The following is a 19,496-nucleotide window of genomic DNA, read 5'->3' as shown; positions in this document are numbered from 1 at the left end:
GTCACTCCTTGCTCTTTAAGTTCAGAGCAGATCTCTTCTTCAGAAACATGAAGAAGATCCCACTCTGATATGACACCGCGTGAGAAATTCAAGGTTTTATGGGGAGTAACGATGATCGGTAGTCCCCCTAAAGATGTGGCTTTCAGTAGTTGCTGTGCATGTTTTTGGCTTGCAGCCTCAACTAAAATGTCTCCAGAACGTAGCCTTTTGACAGATTTTGGGGATCCTGTCAACCCTTCTAATCCTTTCTGGATGAAAAAGGGTGACATTTTCCCGAGTGCCTGCTCTCCGGTGGAATGGAGAATGAGGAAAAGCGGTGTCACAGATGGTGGTGTATCCTCAGTTCTGGCTCTTTTTGCACAAGTATTTTCTGTGGTTTCGTCTCGGTTAGGTAGGGGCCTTGTTGGGGCCCCAGAAGAAATAGAATTTAAATTACTCATAAGAGTAAAGAAAAAGTGTCTGATGCCTAAGTACCTCACCCACCACGGAGCCCTACGAGGGGGCGCCCACTCGTGAACTAGCAGGTACTGCGTACACGAATGGGACGCCGAGTTCGCTTAGAACACCATACCCACGTTTCCAATAAGTCTTTATCCCGTCCCAGGACCATAGGGAGGGAGACTTATTGGAGCGCAGTTGACCCTAGCAGTATAATACCACCCGCCGATTGATCCCAGTCGAGCCGGTCCGGGACCACCCGTCTCGTCGAAGCAGGGGCCAAAGTGGTGTATTAAGGCTGGGCCCCTCAACCACCAGGATCCCCCTTTCCGCTTCCACGGGTCGCGGCGCACGGCTGCACACGCCGGATTCCAATGGTGTAACCCTGGAACCAAGGTATGGGCGTTGGATCCCAGTGATGCTAATCTGGAAAACCAGCAGCATCACTGGGAGGTCCCCTCACCACGTACAGGTGCCCACGTCGAGGGGTCTGTCTACCTGCACCTCTATTCAGCACACCGAGTTGAACATTCTGATTTCGTGCCAGTGTACACAGACGGCTGGAAGTTGAAATCATATGTGGGATCTGCTTCTGTCTTTCAGGACTTCACTATATCACAGCAGATTCTCTCTGAATGCCGCATATTTATTGCCGAGTTTCACGCTATTGAGTTAGCCCTAGACCATATCAGTGAATACCAACACCAGCGGTTCTTTTTATATTTGAATTCTTTGAGCATGTTACAGGATTTATTATAATTGAGATATAATCCTCACCCAGTTCTGTCTCAAGTTCAGCAAAATATCCACTCTCTTTGGCTGACACCGCAGCCAAATCAGGAACCCCCCACTAATAATTGTTGCCTATCAGTCCCCTATACAGACTACAAGCAAATAATACACCAAAAGATTCATGGAGCAGACGGACTACAAATAAATTACATCAGATAATGCCTGTAATTGAACCGTGGCGGTCTAGTCTGCCACGGAGGAAGTTGTTCTTGCCGGGACCCGCATAGGACACAGTCATCTGACACATTCTTTCTTGCTGAGGGCTGATGACCCTCCTATGTGAGTTCTGTGATACAGTTTTATCCATGAAACATATTTTAATCAAGTGCTTTAATAATATGCGTTTTACCGCTTTTTACCATCTGACTGAGCGTTAAAGTGGCGACGTATCGAAATGTCCCAACCACCCACTCTTCTCTTTTCCCCATATTTATCTCTTAATAAGTTTTCACCTGAAAATTACTTCATACTCGCTGAATTGCAAGAGGGGTTGATCGACAATTTATTGTTCAATTTTAGGGTACCAGTTTACCTGAAAGCTAAAGGGATTAACCACAGCAATTCAGCAACATCCGTAAAACCTACTCTATTCGGGAAGTTGCACTGCTCAACTGCTTTCTCTGCGTTCATAGCCAGTGAGAAGCTTCAAGTGCATGATGCTGCTGGGTCCAGATAATAATGTGGGGTTTTCTTGACTTTCATGTTGCACAAGTTTCGCAAAGTCCACGACGCTTGGATGTTTGCTTTAGAATGGACAGTTCCAGAATGTAGGAGTTTGGTTTGGTTTAGTTTAGTTTTATTGGCGCATCAGCGACTAAGGCTATAATGCGCCAAAACCTTGTCATGAAAGTGATAAAAAGCTTTCAGTGACCTAACGAATTAGGTCACTAAGTCAGGGTATAAAAGCCACGTATATATTTTAAAAGACGAATAGCAGTAAACAAGGTAAAAATAAAAAGATTTTTTAAATATGGTTAAAAAGGTTTACTGATTTCAAGAAACTAAAAATAGCAGACACGTGGTCATTGTCGGATAAAATCTGACTGAGTGTATAAGGCTCAGTCAGATGGTTAAAAGCGATAAAACGAGCATTACTAAAACTGGGACAGTCACATAAAATATGTTTAACGGATAAAATGGTGTCGCATTGCTCGCACATAGGAGGATCATCCGCCCTCAGCAGAAACGAATGTGTCAGATGACTGTGTCCTATGCGGAGTCGGGCAAGAGCAACTTCCTCGCTCCGATTCCTGCGCAGACTGGACTGCCATGTTTGTATTAGAGGCTTTATTTGGTATAATTTATTTGTTCTCTCTCTATGCCATAGTTCTTGCCATTGGGAATATATATTTTCTCGTATTATTTGCCTGTAGTCTGTATAGGGGACTGACAGGCAACGATTGTTAGTGGGAGCTGCTGATTTGGCTGCAGTGTCAGCCAAATCATTTCCCTTTATCCCAATATGGCTAGGAATCCAGCAGAAGCGAATATCAAATTTATATTTATGAAGAGAATATATCTTCTGCTGAACCCGAGAGAGAACTGGATGACAGCTGCGTCTCAAAGATAATAAAGCCTGTAATACACTCAAAGAATCAGAGTATATTATTGACCTTTGGCATTGAGAAATTCGAATGTGATCCAAGGCTAACTCTATAGCATGCAGCTCTGCAGTGTATATGCTGGATTCGGGAAGAATCTGCTGAGATATTATAGTGTCCGGGAACACAACAGCAGATCCAACGAACGATTCAGACTTCGAGCCGTCTGTGTAGACGGGCAGGAAGTCGGAGTTCTCAGCTCGATGTGCAGAAAAGAGCTGCTGGTAGACAGATGATGAGGTCTCAGACTTTACCCATTTCTTAAGGGAAAAGTCGCACGATGGAGTATGAGCATGCCAGGGTGGAAGAGTTTCTTTTGGTGTTTGTGCAACCTTGTCTACCATGATGTTAAACTCTCTGAGTAGCTCTTGGACACGAATGCCAAAAGGTCGGTTGGCAGTCTGACGGGTATTATATAAGTTTTCCCAACGTGGATCAAAAACGGATGTCCACGTAGGATGGTCTGGCAGGGATTTCAGCTTTAGAGCATAGTTTAAAGACAACTGCTTACGTCGAAGCGATAACGGTGGTTCGTTTGCTTCGACGTATAAACTCTGGACAGGAGATGTGCGATATGCTCCAGTAGCGACACGAAGAGCCTGGTGATGGACAGGATCCAGCCATCGAAGGGCACTGTCTCTGGCTGAAGAATATACCTGGGACCCATAATCAAGTTTGGATCGCACAAGTGCACGGTAAAGCCGAAGAAGCGTACAACGGTCTGCTCCCCAAGATGTAGAGGAGAGCGAGCGGAGAATATTAAGCCCGCGTGTGCACTTTGTGCGAAGTTGACGGATGTGGTGCAGAAAGGTCAGCTTTTGATCAAATACGAGTCCCAAGAATTTTGTGTCCGCTGCTACTGGAATAGCATTTTGTCCGAGCCTTAATTCAGGTTCAGGATGAAGATTACGCTTGCGACAAAAGTGTACGCAAACGGTCTTCTCCGGCGAGAACCTGAAGCCATTTGCAAGTGCCCAGGAGTTGAGGCGATCAATGGATTTTTGCAGTTGTCTTTCAATAACCCTCATGTTGCATGACTGACAAAATATGCTAAAGTCATCAACATAGAGGGCACTGTTTACGGTAGGAGGAAGTTGTCCTGTGATGGAATTTATTTTGATGGCGAAAAGCGTGACACTTAAAACTGATCCCTGTGGTACTCCCTCCTCTTGACTAAAGGAACGAGAGAGTGAGGATCCCACACGAACTTGGAAAGATCGGTTGGCCAAAAAGTTTTTAATAAAAATGGGGAGTCGTCCCCTGAGACCCAGGCTATGCAGATCTTTTAAGATGCCAAATCTCCAAGCTGTGTCATACGCTTTCTCCATGTCAAAAAACACTGACACCAAGTGTTCGCGTTTTAGGAAAGCATCCCGGATGGATGTTTCCAGTCTAATAAGATGGTCCAGAGTGGACCGGTTCCTTCGGAAGCCGCACTGGATATTGGAGAGAAGGTCATTTGATTCTAAATACCATATTAAACGAGAATTGACCATTCTCTCCAGGACTTTGCACAGACAGCTAGTCAGAGCAATAGGACGATAATTGGTGGTGATTTTTGGATCCTTTCCTGGCTTAGGAAAGGCAAGAACGATTGCCTTGCACCAGGAATCCGGAAACTGCCCTTCAATAAAGATTCTGTTATATAGAAGGAGCAGATAATCCATAGATTTTGATGAAAGATGTTTAATCATTTCATAATGGATGCCATCTGGTCCAACAGCACTTGCTTTGGAAAGAGTGAGAGCTCTTTTCAGTTCCTCTCTAGTGAATTCCCCGTTGTAGGGATAGAGGCCCTTGGACTTGAAGTCAAGTGTCTGTTTTTGGATTTTATATTTCAGGACCAGGAACTCTGGGGAATAGGAAGATGTTGCGGAGATGTTAGAGAATGTTTCCCCAAGAGCATTGGCTATTGCAGTTGGATCTGCAATAGTGCATCCATTATAATCTAGGATTGAAGAAGGGTGGGATGTATATTTTCCCTTCATTTTCCGGATTTTATCCCAGACTACCTTAGAGTTGGTAGACTGGTTAATAGATGATGTAAAACGGATCCACGATTCCTTTTGACTCTGACGGCGGGTATAGCGTGCTTTAGCTCGTGCGCGTTTAAAGGCCATAAGGTTTGTCGTGGTAGGATATCGGCGGAATATCCCCCACGCTTTGTTTTGGGCCCTTTTTGCTGTTGTGCATTGGGAATTCCACCAAGGTTTGGGAAATGGTGGAAACCGGGCAGATGTTTTTGGAACTGCATTCGCAGCTGCTTGGACGATAGCTTCTGTGATGTACGTTACTGCTTCATTGATAGGCTCTTGGCTGACGGTACTGAGATCAAAATTTGCCTGATTTTGGAAGGCAAACCAGTCAGCCTGATCAATCTTCCACCGTGGTAACCTGAAAGGAAGACATGGTCTCCCACTGTGTAACAAGGTTATCACAGGGAAGTGATCGCTTCCGTATGGATTCTCCTCCACTTCCCAAGTGAGTGAAGGGAGTAGAGAAGGGGAGCAGATAGAGAGATCAATGGCAGAAAAAGTACGGGTAGGCATGTGGAAGAAGGTGTTTTTTCCAGTATTCAGAAGGGAAAGGTCATTGTCATTGAGCATACGCTCTATGACTCGTCCCCTTCCGTTGATGTTAACACTACCCCACAGGGTGTTATGTCCATTAAAATCCCCAAGAAGTAAGAAAGGGGGAGGCAACTGCGTTACAAGATCATCAAGGTCTTCCTGGGAGATGTCAGTCCCAGGTGGCAAATAAATAGAGCAGACCGTTAATAGGAATCCCACTGCAAGGCGAATTGCAACAGCCTCTATGCTGGTTGTAATTAGCAAGGGCTGAACTGCGGTCTGATTATTCACAAGGATAGCCACTCCTCCATGGGCAGGACCATCCGCAATTCTATCCTTACGAAAGATTGTGATGTTATGCATGGTGGGATCATCATTTGCCTTTAAATAAGTCTCCTGCAAGCAAAAGCAAACTGGCTCGTGCTTTTGCAGGAGGGCCTTGATGTCATCTGTATTTCGCCGGAATCCACGACAATTCCATTGTAGGAATTTAGCCATTATTTTGGCTTGGTGGGTCCATCAGGCGGCTTCCGAGGTGCTGAGGGCTTACTTTTATCAGTCTTGGATTTGTCTTTTTTGGGGAAGAATGGACGCTGTCCCGTGTCCATTTCCTCCTCCGCAAAGAGTTCCAAGACTGATTCATCCTGTACCTCCTTGTTCTCTACATCCATTCTTTCTGTTGTTACTTGAGGCTCTTTACCACTTGGTTTTGGTAGTGGTGGAGCACTAGGAGGTACGGATATAGGAGTGGCAACTGACTGTGTTTTTTTGGTGGGCTTTTGAGAACTCAATAAATAGCGTGCAATCGGGGTGAATGACTCTCTTGGTGGTATAGTCATCTCAGTTTGTGTCCCGATAGTGCTCTTAGCAGAAACCTTCTGGGCATATGAAGGTTTCCCGCTATTTACTGGTTGGATACGTTTTCTGGCCTCTGGGTAGGAAATATTCAGCTCTGTTTTCAATTTTTGGATTTCTTTTTCGTCCTTCCACCGCTGGCATGCTCTTGAGTAGGCGGGGTGCTCACCTTGGCAGTTGACACAGGTGGGTTTTGGAGCTGTACATTCCTTGCTCTCGTGGTCTTTCACACCACATCGAGCACAGGCAGGGTTACCACGACAAGATGTTTGTGAGTGGCCATATTTTTGGCATCTAAAACACCGCAGTGGGTTTGGGATATAAATCCTCACTGGGCAGTTTAGATAGCCTGCTTTGATGGAACTTGGAGGCCGTGGGGTGTTAAACGTTAGGATGAGAACTCGGGTAGGGACGAGATTCCCATCCTTTCTCATTGATATTCTTTTGACAGCTGTCACTCCTTGTTCTTTTAATTCAGAGCAGATCTCTTCTTCAGAAACATGAAGAAGGTCCCACTCTGATATGACACCACGTGAAGAATTTAAAGTTTTGTGAGGGGTTACGACGATAGGTATTCCCCCTATGGATGTAGACTTTATGATTTTTTCCGCTTGCTTGGTGGTAGAAGCTTCGACCAAAAGGTCGCCAGAACGCAGTCTCTTTACAGTTTTAGGTGAACCTGCCAACCCTTCTAATCCTTTCTGGATAAAGAAGGGTGACATCTTCCCAATGGACTGCTCTCCGGTGGAATGGAGAATGAGGAAAAGCGGTGTCACTGATGATGGTGTATCCTCAGTCCTGGCTCTTTTTGCAGAGGTGTTTTCTGCGTCATCATTTCGATTAGGTAGGGGCCTTGTTGGGGCCCCAGAAGAAAGATTTAAATTACTCATATGAGTAAAGAGAAAATGTCTGATGCCTAAGTACCTCACCCACCACGGAGCCCTACGAGGGGACGCCCACTCGTGAACTAGCAGGTACTGCGTACACGAATGGGACGCCGAGTTCGCTTAGAGCACCATACCCACGTTACCAATAAGTCTTTATCCCGTCCCAGGACCATAGGGAGGGAGACTTATTGGAACGCAGTTGACCCTAGCAGTATAATACCACCCGCCGATTGATCCCAGTCGAGCCGGTCCGGGACCACCCGTCTCGTCGAAGCAGGGGCCAAAGTGGTGTATTGAAGCTGGGCCCCTCAACCACCAGGATCCCCCTTTCCGCTTCCACGGGTCGCGGCGCACGGCTGCACACGCCGGATTTCAAAGATGTAACCCTGAAACCAAGGTATGGGCGTTAGATCCCAGTGATGCTAATCTGGAAACCCAGCAGCGTCACTGGGAGGTCCCCTCACCACGTACAGGTGCCCACGTTGAGGGGGAATGTAGGAGTACTCGTGTATAAACCGGAAGGGGGTTATTTTAACAGCATAAGTTTTAGTGGCATATGGTGTGTTAAAGAATCATGCCATCATCATCACGTCACTGCCAACTGATAAAGCTGTTAAAACACCTGAAAAAATTGAAAACATTTTCCTGCTATTATCCATTTCCGTGAACAGTAGCAGTGTAATGACGTATTCTTTTCTCGCGCTCATTATTATGCAAAATGGAACGTTCTCTTGTCTACAACAGAATTAATCTCTCTCTTTCTCTCTAGGAAACTGATTTTAAATCCGACTTATAATTTTCAGTACATGTGGTTTTCAATTACACTCCCCCCACGTAAGATTCTTTCCTGGACGCATAAATGTACCGGTTTTCCAAAATTTTAAAAAATTTTAACGTAATCATTTTAATCATTATTTGGAAAAATTCGTTTTCAATTTGAAACCGGATCTATTAAATACTACTTTATAAAAGTACTGTTTATTGTACAACGGGAAAAATGAACACTACTGTTGTATAAGCACCTCACAGCCAGAAGGCCAAGGGTTTCTTAAAACCCATTTCTAGTCTTGGTAAAGCCATTCATGCTCATAAGTTCACCAAGAATTCATTCTAAGAAAATGAGGGTAGAACTGGGCATAAATTTCCTTCCCTCTGTTCTACCTTTCCTTTAACATGGAATTTTTAATCTTTCCCCGGATAAGTCTTATCCTTTTCACATTCTACTATATATCCTCCTTTATGCTTTATCTGTCCTGTTTGAGGAGCAGATTGTACCCCTTTGCTTCGTTTATTGATTATATCGCTTTTGAATTATGGTGCTCCTTCTATGATTCTGCCCGAAGGAGTGTTCTATTCTGGTTCGATCCCATACAACACAATGCATTACGCACTGCTCTTGGCGCTTTCAAGACATCTTCAACTCATAATGATTTCAGGATCATTCAGTTAGACTAGTCTAGAAGCTGTGACAGTACGTATTTCGATCGATATATATTAATAACACTATATTCCATATATATTCCACCCTCTCTTTGTTTGTTTGTTTAGATTTTATTGGCGCATTAGCATCTAAGGCTATAATGCGCCAAGACCAGGTAATATATAAAAAATTTAAACATATATCCTTTCAGTGACTAAGTAATTAGGTCACCATGTCCAGATATATAATAAAAGCTTATCAATAAAAGAAATAACAATAACGTATAAATTTTAAATACGTGTAAAAACCTTTATTGATTTAAAAAAGCTAAAAACAGCAGACACATTGTCATTGTCAGATAAAATCTGACTGAGTGTATACGGCTCAGTCAGATGGTTAAAAGCGGTAAAACGGATATTGGTAAAATCTGGACAGTCAATTAAAAGGTGTCTGATAGTTAAAACTATGCCACAGGACTCACACATAGGAGGGTCATCAGCCCTCAGCAAAAACGAATGAGTCAAATGACTGTGTCCTATGCGGGTCCGGGCAAGAACAACTTCCTCCTTACGATTCCTGCGCAGACTAGACTGCCACGGTTCAATTACAGGCTTTATACGATATAATTTATTCGCAGTCTGTCTATTCCACGAATCCTGCCATTGGGAATGTATCTTTTGATGTACTATTAGCCTGTAGTCTGTATAGGGGACTAACAGGCAGCGGTTATTATTGGGAATTGCTGATTTGGCTGCGGCGTCAGCCAAATCATTTCCCCTAATCCCAATGTGGCTGGGAATCCAGCAGAAGCGGATATCATATTCGCGTTCATGGAGAACGTGAATCTTCTGCTGAATGCTAGACAGAACTGGATGAGGATTATATCTCACAGATATTAAAGCCTGTAACATGCTAAGAGAGTCGGAATATAAAATGAACCGTTGGAATTGGCATTCACTAATGTGATCCAAGGCTAACTCTACAGCGTGCAGCTCTGCAGTAAATATGCTGCATTCAGAGGAAATCTGCTCTGATATAGTGCTGTCTGTAAAGACAGCAGCAGATCCCACATATGATTCCGACTTCGAACCGTCTGTGTAGACTGGCGCGAAGTCGGAATATTCAGTTCGGTGTGCTGAATGAAGCTGCAGGTAGACACATGATGGAGTGTCCGACTTTCCCCAGTTTCTAAGCGACAAGTCGCATGCCGGGACACGAGCATGCCAGGGTGGAAAGGGTTGCTTTGATGTTTGGGCAACCTTGTCTACCTTGATATTAAGTTCTTTGAGTAGCTCTTGGAAACGAATGCCAAAAGGACGATTGGCAGTCTTTCGAGTATTGTATAAATTTTCCCATCGTGGCTCAAAAACGAATGGCCACGTAGGATGGTCTGGCAGGGATTTCAGTTTTAAAGCATACTTTAAAGACAACTGCTTACGTCGAAGCGATAACGGTGGTTCGTTTGCTTCGACGTATAAGCTCTGGACAGGAGATGTGCGATATGCTCCAGTAGCGATACGTAGGGCCTGATGATGGACGGGGTCCAGCCATCGCAGGACACTGTCTCTGGCTGAGGAATATACCTGGGACCCATAATCTACTTTGGATCGCACAAGTGCACGGTAAAGCCGAAGAAGGGTGCATCTGTCTGCTCCCCAAGATGTAGAGGAGAGCGAGCGGAGAATATTAAGCCCACGTGTGCACTTTGTGCGGAGTTGACGAATATGATCCAAGAAGGTCAGTTTTTTATCGAATATGAGTCCCAAGAATTTTGTGTTCGCTGCTGCTGGAATAGCATTTTGTCCGAGCCTTAATTCAAGTTCAGGATGAAGATTACGCTTGCGACAAAAGTGTACGCAAACGGTCTTCTCCGGCGAGAACCTGAAGCCATTAGAAAGTGCCCAGACATTCAGATTATCAATGGCTTTCTGCAGTTGTCTTTCAATAACCCTCATGTTGCACGACTGACAAAAAATGCTAAAGTCATCAACATAGAGGGCACTGTTTACAGTTGGAGGAAGTTGTTCTGTGATGGAATTTATTTTGATGGCAAAAAGCGTGACACTTAGTACTGATCCTTGTGGTACTCCCTCCTCTTGGCTAAAGGAGCGAGAGAGTGAGGATCCCACACGAACATGGAACGATCGATTGGCTAAAAAGTTTTGAATAAAAAAGGGCAGATGCCCTCTTAGGCCTAGGCTATGTAAATCTTTTAAAATGCCAAATCTCCAAGTTATGTCATACGCTTTCTCCATGTCAAAGAACACCGACGCCAAGTGTTCGCGTTTTAGGAAAGCATCCCGGATGGATGCTTCCAATCTAATAAGATGGTCCAAAGTGGACCGGTTCCTTCGGAAGCCGCACTGGATGTTGGAGAGAAGGTCATTTGATTCGAGATACCATATTAAACGAGAATTAACCATTCTCTCCAGGATTTTGCACAGACAGCTAGTCAGAGCAATAGGACGATAATTGGTGGTGACTTTTGGATCCTTTCCTGGCTTAGGAAAGGCAAGAACGATTGCCTTTCGCCAGGAGTCCGGAAACTGCCCTTCAGTAAAGATTCTGTTATACAGAAGGAGCAGACAATCCATAGATTTTGGTGAAAGATGTTTAATCATTTCATAATGGATGCCATCTGGTCCAACGGCACTTGCTTTGGAAAGAGCGAGGGCTCTTTCCAATTCCTGAATAGTGAAATCCCCGTTGTAGGGATAAAAGCTCTTAGATTTAAAGCTAAGTGCCTGTTTTTCGATTTTATATTTCAGGACCAGGAACTCTGGGGAATACGAAGATGTTGCAGAGATGTTAGAGAATGTTTCCCCAAGAGAATTAGCTATTGCAGTTGGATCTGCAATAGCGCATCCATTATAATCTAGGATTGAAGAAGGGTGGGATGAATATTTCCCCTTCATTTTCCGAATTTTATCCCAGACTACCTTAGAGTTGGTAGACTGGTTAATAGATGATGTAAAACGGATCCACGATTCCTTTTGACTCTGACGACGGATGTAGCGTGCTTTGGCTCGTGCACGTTTGAAGGCTATAAGGTTGTTCGTGGTAGGATATCGGCGAAATATCCCCCACGCTTTGTTTTGAGCCTTTTTTGCTGCTGTGCATTGTGAATTCCACCAAGGTTTAGGAAATGGTGGAAACCGGGCAGATGTTTTTGGAACAGCATTCGCAGCTGCTTGGACAATATTTTCTGTGATGTACTTAACTGCATCATTGATAGACTCTTGACTGACTGTGCTAAGATCGAAATTTGCCTGATTTTTGAAGGCAGTCCAGTCAGCCTGATCAATCTTCCACCGTGGTAACCTAAAAGGAACACATGGTCTCCCACTGTGTAACAAGGATATCACGGGGAAGTGATCGCTTCCGTATGGATTCTCCTCCACTTCCCAAGTGAGTGAAGGGAGTAGAGAAGGGGAGCAGATAGAGAGATCAATGGCAGAAAAAGTACGGGTAGGCATGTGGAAGAAGGTGTTTGTTCCAGTATTTAGAAGGGAAAGGTCATTGTCATTGAGCATTCGCTCTATGACTCGTCCCCTTCCGTTGATGTTAGCACTACCCCACAGGGTGTTATGTCCATTCATATCCCCGAGAAGTAAGAAGTAGGCATGTGGAAGAAGTAAGAAGTAGGCATGTGGAAGAAGGTGTTTGTTCCAGTATTTAGAAGGGAAAGGTCATTGTCATTGAGCATTCGCTCTATGACTCGTCCCCTTCCGTTGATGTTAGCACTACCCCACAGGGTGTTATGTCCATTCATATCCCCGAGAAGTAAGAAAGGGGGAGGCAACTGCGTTAGAAGATCATCAAGGTCTTCCTGGGAGATGTCAGTCCCAGGTGGCAAATAGATAGAGCAGACGGTTAATAAAAATCCCACCGTAAAGCGAATTGCAACAGCTTCTATGCTAGTTGTAATTAGCAAGGGCTGCACTGGGGTCTGGTTACCCACAAGGATAGCCATTCCCCCATGTACAGGGCCATCCGCAATTCTATCCTTACGAAAAATTGTGGTGTTATGCATCGTGGGATCGTCATTTGCCTTTAGATATGTCTCCTGCAAGCAAAAGCAAACTGGCTCGTGCTTTTGCAGGAGGGCCTTGATGTCATCAATATTTCGCCGGAATCCACGACAATTCCACTGTAGGAATTTAGCCATTATTTTGGCTTGGTGGGTCCATCAGGCGGCTTCCGAGGTGCTGATTGCTTACTTTTATCAGTCTTGGATTTGTCTTTTTTGGGGAAGAATGGACGCTGTCCCGTGTCCATTTCCTCCTCCGCAAAGAGTTCCAAGACTGACTCTTCGGGTACCTCCTTCTGCTCGACATCCATCTTTTCTTGGGTACTAGGGGGGACTTCCCCTTTCTTATTCTTTTCTTTCATAACTACCTTTGTAATTTGTGGAGCATTAGGAGGTACCGATATAGGAGTGGCAGCTGATTGGTCCTTTTGTGTAGGTTTTTGAGAACTTAATAGATACCGCGCGATGGGAGTGAAAGACTCCTTTGGAGGAATGGTCATGTCCGTCTGAGTTCCGACAGAACATCTCCCTGCTACCTTCTGGGCGTAGGTAGCTTTGTGGATATTCAGGGGTTTCACCGATTTCCTTGCCTCCTGGTATGATATGTTAAGCTCTGCCTTCAGCCGTTGAATCTCTTTTTCTTCTTTCCACCTCTGGCATGCTCGTGAGTAGGCCGGGTGTTCGCCTTCACAGTTAATACAGGTGGGTTTTGCGGCTGAACATGCTGTTGTTTCGTGGTCCTTTGCACCGCATCGAGCGCATGCAAGGACTCCACGGCAGGCCATTTGAGAATGTCCATACTTCTGGCATTTAAAACACCGTAAAGGGTTCGGAACGTATGGACGCACTGAACAGTTGATGTATCCAGCTTTAATCTCATCAGGAGGTTTTGGAGAGTTAAAAGTCAGGATAACGCTCCTGGTTTTAACAATTTTTCCATCCCTTCGCGCAGTAATTCTCTTGACGGCAATTACTCCCTGGGGTTTTAATTCAGAGCAGATTTCCTCCTCGGTTACGTCGAGAAGGTCCCACTCTGAAATGACATCTCTCGATGAATTGAGTGTTCTGTGTGGTGTCACAGTTATAGGGATTCCTCCGATTGATGTTACTCGGAGTAGATGTTCAGATTGCCTGTCATTTTTAGATTCAATTAAAAGGTCTCCAGAACGGAGCCTCTTAACTGATTTGGGTGAACCTACTAACCCATCTAACCCTTTCTGTATGAAGAAGGGCGACATTTTACCAATCGGTTTTTCGGTGGTAGAGTGTATAATTAAAAATCTTGGGACAGGCCCTGATGATGTTTCAGTTCGCTGCCTCTTATTAGCAATAACGCTATCTGCCTCTAAGTCTGTATTTTCAGATAGGGACCGGGTTGGGGCCCCTGAAGAAGTAAGTTTATCAGGATTCATGAAGTTTTTTATATGGTTCAGTGCCCGGGCTCCCCACCCACCACGGAGCCCAAAGGGACGCCCACTACCCGGCATGCAATAAATGCGCTCGGGAGTGGGACGCCAGGGCTACCCAGACACTATACCCGCACCGCCGCCAGCCTGAATCCTGTCCCTCGGACCATGAGGGTAGGGGCGTGGCATTGACACGGTTGACCCTCGCAGGCGAGCCTACTAGCCGATTGATACTAGCCGGGCCTTCCAGGACCACCCGTCTTGTCGAAGCAGGGGCCAAAGTGGTGTATTGAAGCTGGGCCCCTCAACCACCAGGATCCCCCTTTCCGAATTTCCACGGGTCGCAGCGCACGGCAAACACGCCGGATTCCATTGATGTAAGCCTGGAACCTTGGCTGTGGGCGTTGGATCCCAGTGATGCTAGTCTGGAAGTCCAGCAGCGTCACTGGGAGGTCCCCTCACCACGTACAGGTGCCCACGTCGAGGGGTTCCACCCTCTCAACCAGTTTCCAATGCAGAACTCGATAGTCTTATTATGCAATTTCTATGACCACGATTCATTACAGAGGTCGTCTGCGATTGACACAAGAGGCAAATTGATTGAAACATTCATGAATAATAACGTCTAACTATACAACTCTGGATCTCCCACTTATATTCACCTACCTATAAGAATATACCTCTGCAATAGACTTATCACTCTATTCACCATCATTTTTTCCAAGTATGACATGGTCAGCGATAAACGATCCTCTAAACAGCGATCACTCTCCAAACCTTTGCACGTTACAAACACAGGTAACTCCAACTCTCGAGCAATAATCCAAATGGAAGTTCAAGAAGGCAAACTGGAACAGCTACTCCACCCAAGTTTAGTTAGACAGGAGTTATGTTCAACAACAACCTATTGACGATGAAACTACATACATTACCAATCAGATATTAACCTCACAAGTGCTCCTACAATAACAACTGGTGGAATACAGATTGCTCTGATGGCAAACATAAGAAAAACTGCGCCTGGAACAACTTCCGCAAGTTTTCTACCACCAACAATTTATTCGAATATATAAGACTTAAAGCCAAAGCAAGACTGATTAGATGAAAAGCCAAACGTGACTCCTTAGTCGCATTTTACTCAACTATAACCAAAGACACTGATCCGCGGCTCATCTGGAGAATAATACAAGCGCTAAATGAAAAATTCTTTCAACCACCCTCTCCAATACTTTGCTGTAATGGGAAAGAACTGTCTTGACAAGATTAAGGCAAATTTTTATTGCAAAATGGCAGCAAGAGTGGTCTTCATCTGATATTGGTGCAGTCACAAGGGACTTTCTGCCTGTAGCAAGTGAAATTAAAAAGGAGGAGTTAAAGTGGTTTTCGCCGGGCTTATATGGTATGTTTATATTAACTGGCCACGGAAGTATAAATAGTAAACTTCACAAACTGGGACTTTCACCAACAACATCTTGTTTGTGTGGCCAGGAAGAAACTGTTAACCATATTCTTCATCAATGTCATTATTATAACGATCTTCGACGTGACCTACTTAGTGTAGTTCCTAACTTGGACTCCAGCAACAATAAAATTCTGGTTGAGTCTCAGACAGCTTTTAATGCTATGAATGTGTTTGCTTCTCGTGCATTTAAAAGAAGAACCGAAATTAGGTCCTAGTTTTACTGTTCCTACGAGTTCTTGGATCCTTTATTGGATTAGGAAAGAAATATCTCTCATTTTTGATTGGATTCTATATTTGCAACTGATTATATCATAAAGTGCCACACTATACTTTCCTGGATTTTATAATAGACTTGTTCTTGATGTGAAACTATTTTCTGCAGAATAGGTTTTTACTGTATAAGGAATTTTGCTCTACTCATCGAGATACTATTTGGCCTTTAGCGTTTCATAGATTTTTTGGAATTAATATTACTTTGTGAGTGAATACCACACACAAATTGTATTTAGGCAAGAACTTTTTAAAACATAACTTTGAACCCTGCCTAATGTGATCTCATCTAGGATTTGGACATGTATATTACTTTTGCGTTAACCCTGAAACATTTTATTTATTGGGCCAGGTTATGGCATTACATTGGACGAATCTGTACATAGTGTATATTCTGCTGTGTTCCTGAAGAAGAGGATATTGTACATATTGCACATAGTGTCTTTCTGTGGAGCTTTTCAGAATTCGTGGAATTTGCTTTCACTGTGTGGTTTTTTTTTTTTTTTTTTTTTTTAGAAGATCAATCATTTCTTCAACAACTGAAGACATTCTGCCTACAAGGGGTTAGGCAAACTGTAATTAAGATGTTTTGCTGATCCTAGTTCCTAGGATGGGATTTTCCATGAGATAGGTCTCCATGGTTAGAGAAGTTAGTCCACTTCTCCACTTCTTCCTACTTTATTCTTGCTTAACTTCTTCTCACTTCTAACTATTGGAGAGTCCCTCTGTTGATTCTCCTCTATTCTATCCATTTACCTCCCCAGATCCCAAACTTCTCCCTCTGTATTCCTCTTTTTCCACTTCACTCTCTTTTTCGGGCACTCTCAGGTGTTATGCCCTGGGCTTGCCCAGCAGGAGATAATTGATCCTGGCCGCCTCCACGTGGCGGGGATGGGGGGTGAGACGTAGTGACCAGGTGTTACTGCTTCTTATCTGCTAAGAGCCAGGCACCGGCCGATAACATAACAACAGAACACATCATAACACTTACACGACCAACACGCTACATACAATTGGCCGGTTTTGGCATAAGCTTCAACACAAGAAGTACAATAGCGGCTTATGGGGGAAACCCTGGGATCCGCCACAACAACACATGAATATCCCTGAATATCCCTGAATATCCCTGTCTTCATCTGAGGAAATGGCCAATGCGTTAGAAGAATCATTATCTGCTTCCTACTCTGTCTCCTTTCAGCGCATCAAGGCAGATGCAGAACGTCACAAATTTAACTTCACCACAGATCTCTTATTTCCTTATAATGAACCGTTCAATTTAACAGAACTTAAGGAATCCTTAAATAAATCTTCCAATAGTGCTGCCAGCCCCAAATGACGTTCATTAATTATGCTAAAACAATTACTTGAAGAAAACTTATCTTCTGTAAGCTCATCTGATCTTCTATAACCGAATCTTCTAAGAAATATTTATTCTCTTTCTGGCGCAATTCTTTTATAATTGCCATATTAAAACTAGGCAAATTCCCTTCCTGCGTTCACAATTATAGACCAATATCTCTCACAAACCTCATGGGAAAAATGTTTGAGAGAATGGTACATACGAGGCTTACATGGATCCTAGAATAAGAAAATCTTTTATCAGATCATCAGTACGGCTTTCGTAAGAACAGATCCACTCTAGATGTACTCATCAAAGATGAATCTAATATTCGCAATGCCTTTGTCATGGAACAACTTCCAGTTATGGTCAATTTAGATGTCGAAAAGGTATTTGATAGTACCTGGCGACATGGTATTATTACGAACCTTTATCATCTAGGAATAAGAGGTCATCTCCCTCAGATAATTTAGAATTTTCTTCGTCTAGGCTCTTTTCACGTCCGCTATCATAACGTACTGTCTACATCCCATGTTCAGGAAGAAGGAGTACCACAAGGATCTATACTCAGGGCAACGTTATTCGCAATTATCTTCTATGACACGAGACATCCCCAAAACTGTTGAGGCTCACATGTATGTGGATGACCTGACCCTCTCCAGTAGTCGCAAAGCATGAATATTATTGAACATCAACTGTAACTTGCCATAAACAGAATTGAATCTGGACCTCACGTAACTTATATCGACTAGCTGCACAGAAATCTATCACCAATCACTTTTTAAGCGATGTGCTCTCCACCCCCTATCATGAACTACAACTTAACAATAATCCGATACTGCTAGTAAACAGCATCAGAGATCTGGTCCTGATATTAGAGATTAAGCCCAATTTCCAAGCACATATCTACGAATAACCTGTCTAAAAGTGTTGAACATACTTCGGTCAGTCTCGGCCATGCCATGGGAAGCTGATTGGTACTCCTTACTTCACGGTTACAAGTCTCTGATCTGTTCACTCTTAAATTACAGTTCCCAGGTATACGACTCGGCTAGGAGAAGCACATTAGAACGGCTAAATGTCATCCAACACAATGCTCTTCCAGTCCACAGCTTTTACGTTGAAGCGTATGATTTTCCAATACACCTTCAAAGAATAATATAGCAGCCTCACTATGCAGCCAAGATCCCGAGTCACATCCTTCTTTTGAGTATATGTATAATACCCGTCGAGATTCCTTTTATGATAATAAGCCAAATGAAAACCGACCTGCAACACTCTGAATAAGAGAAATCCTTCAAACTTGGAATATTGATTTAAGTAAAATTTCTCAGGACACCAGTCTTCCTATTCTACCCTGGTTTCATGCTCCTGCTTCTCATGATGACTACTTTCACCAATGGGGTAAGATTTTTTTTTTATCTGTCTCCATTATCAGACAGTTCCATGCAGCTCATGTTGTCCTAAACTTCAATGCCTGTACAATATACACAGACGGATCAAAAGCTGACAACGCTGTAGATGCTGCGGCAGTCCTTCCTTAATTCATTATTACCGCTTCATTACTACCTGAATGCAGCATCTTTACTACCGGACTATATGCCATAAAGCACTTGACCTTATTGTTGAATTTTCCATTTCATGTGCAATAATCTATACTGACTCTCTCAGTGCGGTCTTTGCCATAAAGAAAATTTCTCTTCCTTTCATCCAATACCGAAAACCATTCACTACCAGTTACTCTCCTGCAGAGAGTCCAAACAGTCAGTAATATTTTATTGGATCCCGGGACATTCTGGAATTCCAGAAAATAAGAATGCCAAACTTGCTGCTAAAGAACCTATTTCCACACTCTCACAACAATTTCAGGTTCATTTATGGATTTCAAGATTATAATTCACAAGACACGTTACCATAACTGAGCATAGATCTGGTAAAGCAATAACACCAACAAACTTTACCAGATAAAAGAACATCCAAAGTTGTGACTCTCTTGATTCAGACGGAACAGATGAGAAGTGGTATTGACAAGACTGAGAATTGGGCACACTCATCTAACACATCTGTTTTTATTATTAAGAAAAAATCCACTCCAACACATCCTGTCACTCAACTCATCTCCATCACTTCCTGGTTGGTTGTCCTTAACATTCGGTGGCTTGATCCCATCCACCACCAGGCTATCCGCTTTGTTACTAGTGCAGTTAGAACATCTCCAGTGCAAATTCTGTATATCAAAGCAAATGAACCATCCTTGTCGCTTCGACCAAAACAGTTGTCCTACAGTATGCTTTTAAGCTGAACACTCTGCCGGACCATCCTACGCGGCATCCATTTTTAAGCCACGATGGGAAAATCTGTTTAAATAAATAAATTTTCTGTTTATACTCCGGGACGACCACACGGTCAGAGGAGTTCACAAGGTA

This window comes from Mastigoproctus giganteus, chromosome 6 (assembly GCF_048544385.1).
Source record: "Mastigoproctus giganteus isolate SK-2022 chromosome 6, ASM4854438v1, whole genome shotgun sequence".
NCBI classification, from domain to species: Eukaryota; Metazoa; Arthropoda; class Arachnida; order Uropygi; family Thelyphonidae; genus Mastigoproctus; species Mastigoproctus giganteus.
The sequence above is the reverse complement of the archived record's forward strand: the minus strand, read 5'-3'. Positions refer to the sequence as shown.